Source organism: Pyrgilauda ruficollis, unplaced genomic scaffold (genome assembly GCF_017590135.1).
Source record: "Pyrgilauda ruficollis isolate IOZ18807 unplaced genomic scaffold, ASM1759013v1 scaffold19, whole genome shotgun sequence".
Classification (NCBI taxonomy): domain Eukaryota; kingdom Metazoa; phylum Chordata; class Aves; order Passeriformes; family Passeridae; genus Pyrgilauda; species Pyrgilauda ruficollis.
Genome location: NW_024518095.1, coordinates 5,647,300 through 5,653,809, shown reverse-complemented (window position 1 = coordinate 5,653,809; position 6,510 = coordinate 5,647,300).

Sequence of the window (6,510 nt, the reverse complement as noted above, 5' to 3'; positions counted from 1 at the left end):
GTGGAGTGACTCTTGGGAATGGTGCTGTGCAGGGCCAGGAGTTGGACTTGGTGATCCTTGGGGGTCCCTTCCAACTTACTTCAGCTTACTCTCTCATTCTCTAACTGGTTTTGCGTATACAGCATGAATTTAGTCACAAGGCCACTCAGTAAGTAGTCTTATAGGGATACTTTAATCACTATGAGTATGTTATATAGGGGTTTTTCAGCCTTTTTGGATTAATACATCCACATCTACTGAATTGCTGATGGATTCCTGTATGGTAACAACCTTCTGAAAACAAGTTTGGCTTCACCAATGTCAGGTAGCTGGAGTTCTCCTCTGCACCCAAGGGCCACAGCTCAAAACCCAGTGTGTGTTGCAGTAAGGTGAAAGGAAATGAAATTATTTACCAGCCACCAGCTTTCTTCTTCACTCAAAAATTCTTGGAGCCCAGGTACTAATACGTTCTCCTTATCTGACTTCTGGTGTCATTGTTCTCTGGTAGATGACAGTGGAAGAAAAAGGGATTTCCAAATCCATAATACTCAATGAGCAAATCTGTAGTACTTGGAGATGGCTTCTTTGACCAATTTACTGTGTGCTTATTTGCATGATGCCTTATTGATTCATTCCATCTTCCTGTTCTGCAAGGCTGAGCTGACACCTAATGTTCTGGTGTCACAACAATTCTTTAACAATGTGGTAAAATTTGTCAGCAAAGAGCCCTGTCACTATTTGATGCAAGTGGAAGTTTTGCTGTGACCTACTTGACCAATTTTTACTGAAGCCTGAAGAAAAATGGTTTCTTTACCTAGATGCACACAATTGTGTGATAAAGAAAACAAACCAAACAGTTATTTTAATTGTCAGTAGCCTAAAATGAATGTCCCGATTCTAGCAATTATCCAGACCTTTGCAGACCGGAGCCTGGAGGAGAGAGAATAGTATGGTAGAGCTGTAGTTAACTTTTAGGTGTGCAGTCATTTCTTTGGTTTTTTTGTGCACTGGAACCCAGTGGGAAAGTATTAATCACAATAGCACTCATCACACCAAAAGCGAAACCTGAAGAACAATCAGTGGATGGTAGGTAAGAAGAGAACTCCAGTTTCATGGAAATCCAAGTTTGGGTTTGTTTTTCGATTCAATTTTTATATTGTGTTGGGCATCTGGAGTTCCATGTAGAAATGTGAATGAACTTTCTAAATATACTAGTATTTCCTACAGTTCATCTGTGTGGGATAGAAGCTGACCTTGTGAGGTTTCTCTTTCGCAGGCTGTGTCCTAGAGAAGCTTGTGGAGTGACTGAGGAAGCCTGAACTTGGCATGTCAAATGTGCTGTGCCTGGGAAACTGAAGGATAGCACTTGGTGTTCCTGGGTGGTGCCAAGTTAGGGCGGAGGACCGAGAACTGCACGAGCTTGGTGTGAAGACTGACTTTTCCTTTGGGAAAGCAGGCGAGGCCTGGTTTACATACAGCTTTCACAGCTTCTGTTGGATCGCTCGTTGCATTCGTGGACTCTGTTAAAAGTGTAAGAGCAAGAGCACTCATTTGCCAAGAGCTTGCTCTTTGCAGGGAGAGTTGGGTGGTACAGCCGGGGCAGCAGATCCTGCTTAGTATTGATGGTTCTTCAGTGGAGGGCGCAAAGAACAGCTCAAGCTTCTTACTCCCCACTTTCTTCTGAGGTCATGATAATATTTTCTAGTAAAGCATGTCAGCTTTGTAAATGTGACTGACATTATATTTATGGCAGGTAACCTTATGCCAAGGTAACTAAGGTAAACCTGTAAAGGTTTCAAGTGGACCTCAGAGTTTTTCCTTTTAACTGTGTTTAAATCTGATATACACATATACTCTCTGTGTATGTATACATATGTGTGTGTGTGCTGGAACAGAGTTATTTTTTTCCATAGTAGCTAGTATGGGGATCTGTTTTGAAATTGTGCTGAAGATAATGTTGGTGATAAAGAAAACACAGAGGTGTTTTCTTTATTGCTGGGCACAAGATCAAGACCTTTTCTGCTCCTCACCCTACTCCATTAACACGTAAGCTGGGGGTGTACAAGAAGTTGGGAGGCGGCATAGCCAGGACAGCTGACACAACTGACCAAGGGCATATCCCACACCATGTGGTGTCACGCTCAGCATATAAAGCTGGGGAAGAGGAAGAAAGTAAGGAGATGTCTGGGCAGTGATAGTGTTTTTCTTCCCAAGTAACCATTATGTGTGATGGAGCCCTGCTTTCCTGGAGCTGGACACCTGCCTGCCCTTGGGAACTGGTGAATGAATTCCTTATTTTGCTTTGCTCGTGTGTGGATTTTGCTTTACCTATTAAACTGTCTTTATCTCAACCCACAGGTTTTCTTACTTTTGTTCTTCTGATTCTCTTCCCCATGCCATTCCAGTGGGAACTGGGTGAATGTCTGAGTGGGGCTTAGTCCTGACTGCGATTAAATTACAACTGTGTGTACATATGTATGTATACATGTATAATTTTTTCTGAAACTCAAGGTGTTTTTGTGTATAATACTGTCACGTGCTGGGATGTCTCCAAAGCACCTATTTTAGGTTGTGAATTACAATAGGAATGGCTGGCAAGACCCAGAAAGCATTTACTTTTGGATTTCTCCTTTCTAGGCCCCTTTCTGGTTACTGGGTTGTTGTGACACAAACTTAATCTGCAGATGCACCCTGTTCTGGAGAGCTGGGTGCCCAGGTCTTGCAAGGTTGTCTGTGTGCACTAGAGAAACCTGCTGAGGCTCAGTGCTCCCCCAGCTAGAGTGGGCCTGTGAGTTCCCAGAATGGTGCTCTCGTCAGGAATGCTTATTTGTGTTTCCAGTGGGAAGCTGGCTCCAGCCTCTTTGTGTATTTTAGCTTACATGACACATAGCTAAAAACAGATAACCCAAGAAAACAGCGTCATCATTCCTATGTTGTAGCTATTTTTTCTGACCCTATAAGTCTCACATTCTTGGCAATGTTTTTCTTCCAAGAGGAAACTCACTGACTCACAGAACTCTCATGGGGGATAGTCAATAGCAGAACCCTGGTCTGGGGAAGGGCTGGGGCTGTTGGCTTCCTGGGGATGGACACAAGTTGGAAAGCTGCTGTTAGTGACATGAGAGCTGTCAGCTTCTCTAATGGCTCTGCTGTAGTGAATAACTGAGCTGCCAGGGGCTCACTCTCAGAGGTGCTGGGCTCAGAGTGTCAGGGGAAGTGCTGGTACATGGGCAGTGTCTGGGCACAAGTGCTTCACCTTCAATAGCATTACTTCCCTTCAAAATAGCTTCATATAATTAATCTGTTACATGATAAAACTGCTAGTACTTGGTCAACCAAGGTGCTGGGGCTATTTCTTCACCTGAGTAACTGTTTATTACTGGATTTTGAATTATAAGCCAGTTTGCAAAATTCTGTTCCCATTTAGAGTGGTTTTCTTTGTGCTACAGTATGTCATTAATTCCACTTCATCATGTTACTGAGTCATGGCTGTGCAACCACACCACATATTAACAGGAAGCTCAAAAGTTTCAGTTCACCTGATGTGACTGTTTGCAAGACATAGTTGGACACATGTAGGTCACTATATAAAGTGATAATCTTATAATATGTTTGTGACTTTACACACTGTATTAAGAGTCGCTGTCTGGTGGAAGGGGTTAATAGGGGTGCCTTTGGTGCTGTGAGGCTATGTGCACTGACATGGTCTCAATTCTCTTTTTTCCCTCTGTGTGAACTGAGTGTTGACTGCTGTTGATAAGTCTTATTAAAACTTCTTTATGTTTTACTGATGTTGGCAGGAGTTTTCTGAAGAAGCAAGACCGCTGGTCTAGGATCTATTGCAGTTACATTGACACAGGGTGGGTTGTTTTTTTTTTTTTTTTTAATTAATTAGTTAATAATTTAGGGACTGCTGTAGAAATTACCACCTCAGTGGTCCTGGTAATAACATGGTATTAACACATTAAGAACATTGGTAGCAGCAATATAGTGTTGTCTCAACATATCTCTAGGTTGCTTTCTCATGTATTTCCACTATATGAATGTTGTTGAGAATAAAGTTATTTAAAACAGAAGGGATTTGTTGTGTGTTTGTTTGTTTTGATTGGGTTTGTTTTGTGTGTGTATGGCTGTGGTTTTTGTTTTGTTGGTTTTGGTTTGTTCCCAACTCTCCCCCAAACAAACAAACAAAACACAAAAAGAAAAGAAAAAAAATCAAGCAAAAATAGAATGGTAAATATAATGTCCTCTCCCAGTCTCTGTATTGGCACCATTTCCTCTGTAGAAATTGAATCCCTGCTGCCATTGCTATTGATTGTGCCCAGAAGACACTTGCCTGTGTTTCCATAAGGAATGGTTAGATTACAGGAAAGCTTATTTTTAAGTTTTGTAGGGAAGAATTTATTTCCATTACTGAGGTTTTCATTGCTGGGCAGAGAGTTTATTAAAATAAGTTTACTGGAGCTTGAGCTGAAACAATTTTATAGGCTACTTTAATCTTTGGAAGTTTGAAACTGGACAAAAGCAGAGAAGGACTGAGATAAAATGGATGTGTCATCTGAGTGCTTCACAAATAAGCTGGAGCAAAATGAGGGGATGAGTGTGACCTGAAACCTGAGACTGAGTGCTGAGTTTTTGGTGTTACATGGCCTATGGCCCATTCATACAAGGGTTTAAGGGGGGAGGATATCATTGCCAAAGAAAAGATCCAAGAGCACAGGACACAGGCTCACTTTTTCACATGCCCACTCTTGACAGAGTTTCTAGCCCAGTGGCCAGTCCTGACATTTCCAATAATGCAGTATAATCCTGGCTGGTTGAAAATGTACTAAAGCCCATGAGAATTCCTGCATGCTAGTATGTTGCTGCTGATACACAGCAGCTGAACATCAACTTACAGTATTGGTTGCTCACCTGTGACCTCATTCAAAGTCAGAAGGAAGTGTCTGTGGCTTTAGAAGCAGATGTGATGCAGAGTTCCAGTCCTCCTCAAAAAATCCTGTCTTCAAAATGGGTCAGCAAGTCATTGTCGAGAATATTTACCGCTATGGTTTCTTAATGAATTAGGGAAGTTCCTAGACTTCAAAAGTTTATAGGTAAGTTAAATGATAGGACAGACACTTAACTCTTGGGGTGGTAACAGGGAGAAAAAGTGACCTGTGAACAATTTCAAAATAATTTCCTTAATTAACTATATTTGAAAAAAATGCAGAGAGTACTTTATAGAAGATTAAAGGTCTTTGGTAGGTTTTAATTAAAATGAAAGCAGAGGACATCTATTTTCTTGTAAGGGTTTCATATTTTAAACAGTGCTACTAGCCTTAAATATTAAAAATATCATAAACCTATTTAAAAATCATAAAATAAGAAAGGGAAATTACTTTCCCCTCACTTTTCAGATGCATTTTGTCCAGTTTACTCTTTCTCCACAAAGCAAGACCCTCCAGTGATGGTTTTGTCCAGAGTACCACATTTTAAATGAAAGGCAGATTTCCTTCCACTGATCTCTCCTGTGCAGTTCAGTTTGAGAAGGGGAATCTAACCAAGCAATTTCTCTGAGGCTCACCCTAAATGATGCTTCAAGATCTTTTTTTTGAAAAGTCTATTGTAACAAGAATAAAAATAAACCCTTCCTAAAATGTAGCAGAAAACACAGAACTGAAGTCTCTTCTGGAATTCAGCTGGGGACTGGAGTAAGATCCTGGAGCACTAGCACAGGTTTTCAGCCCCATCGGTGGGATGCATCTCTGGGTGTGTATCTCCCATCCAGGGTGTGGTGAGCCAGTGAAAAGAGGTGGAAGCTGTGCCTAGTCTTTGTTCAATGCAATCTCAACAGAAATACAAGACCCTGGGAATGGGAGGCATTTTTTCACTTCCAAAGAAATCCGATTGACGTGTTACAAGGAATCACTGAAGCCATGACTGTAGCTACACTATAGCTCTGTGGTACATCCAGGACTAACAGTCCAGGGAAGAGGCTGGGAATGATCTGATGGACATGGGAAATGTAAAGTCTGCTGTGTTAGTGTCCAGTAACATCTTGCCTGTTTGCCTTTGAGCTGGACCATTCTCAGAGTAAGCCAGAGGGATGAAAGATACTTGTAACTCACAGCTGCTAACAAACGGGTAAATAATGCAAAAGCATTAGGAATGTCATAAAAACAGAATTTGCAAAACATGAATTAATAAACTTGAAATATGCATTTCAACATCTCAGTGTCTGGAAAATAGCAAGGTAAACTGAAAAACTGAAACAGCCTCAGAAGGAGGACATGATGGCAAAACCAAAAAGTAGCATGGCTGAGATGGCTAACAATACAGATGGGAGACTAACTTAAGGTTTTCTAAGAAAATAGATATGTCCCAGTGTATGGCTTCAAATAAAAGAGCAGTAAGACAAAAGAGATCCTGTAATTACTGCATAGGAAAGGGCAGAAGAAAGATTCAGCATCTAATTGCTCATTAATCTGCCTGATTTTGTTTAAATATCCATCAGGACAAGGGTCAAGGTGTGCTCCTCACAGTGGTTTG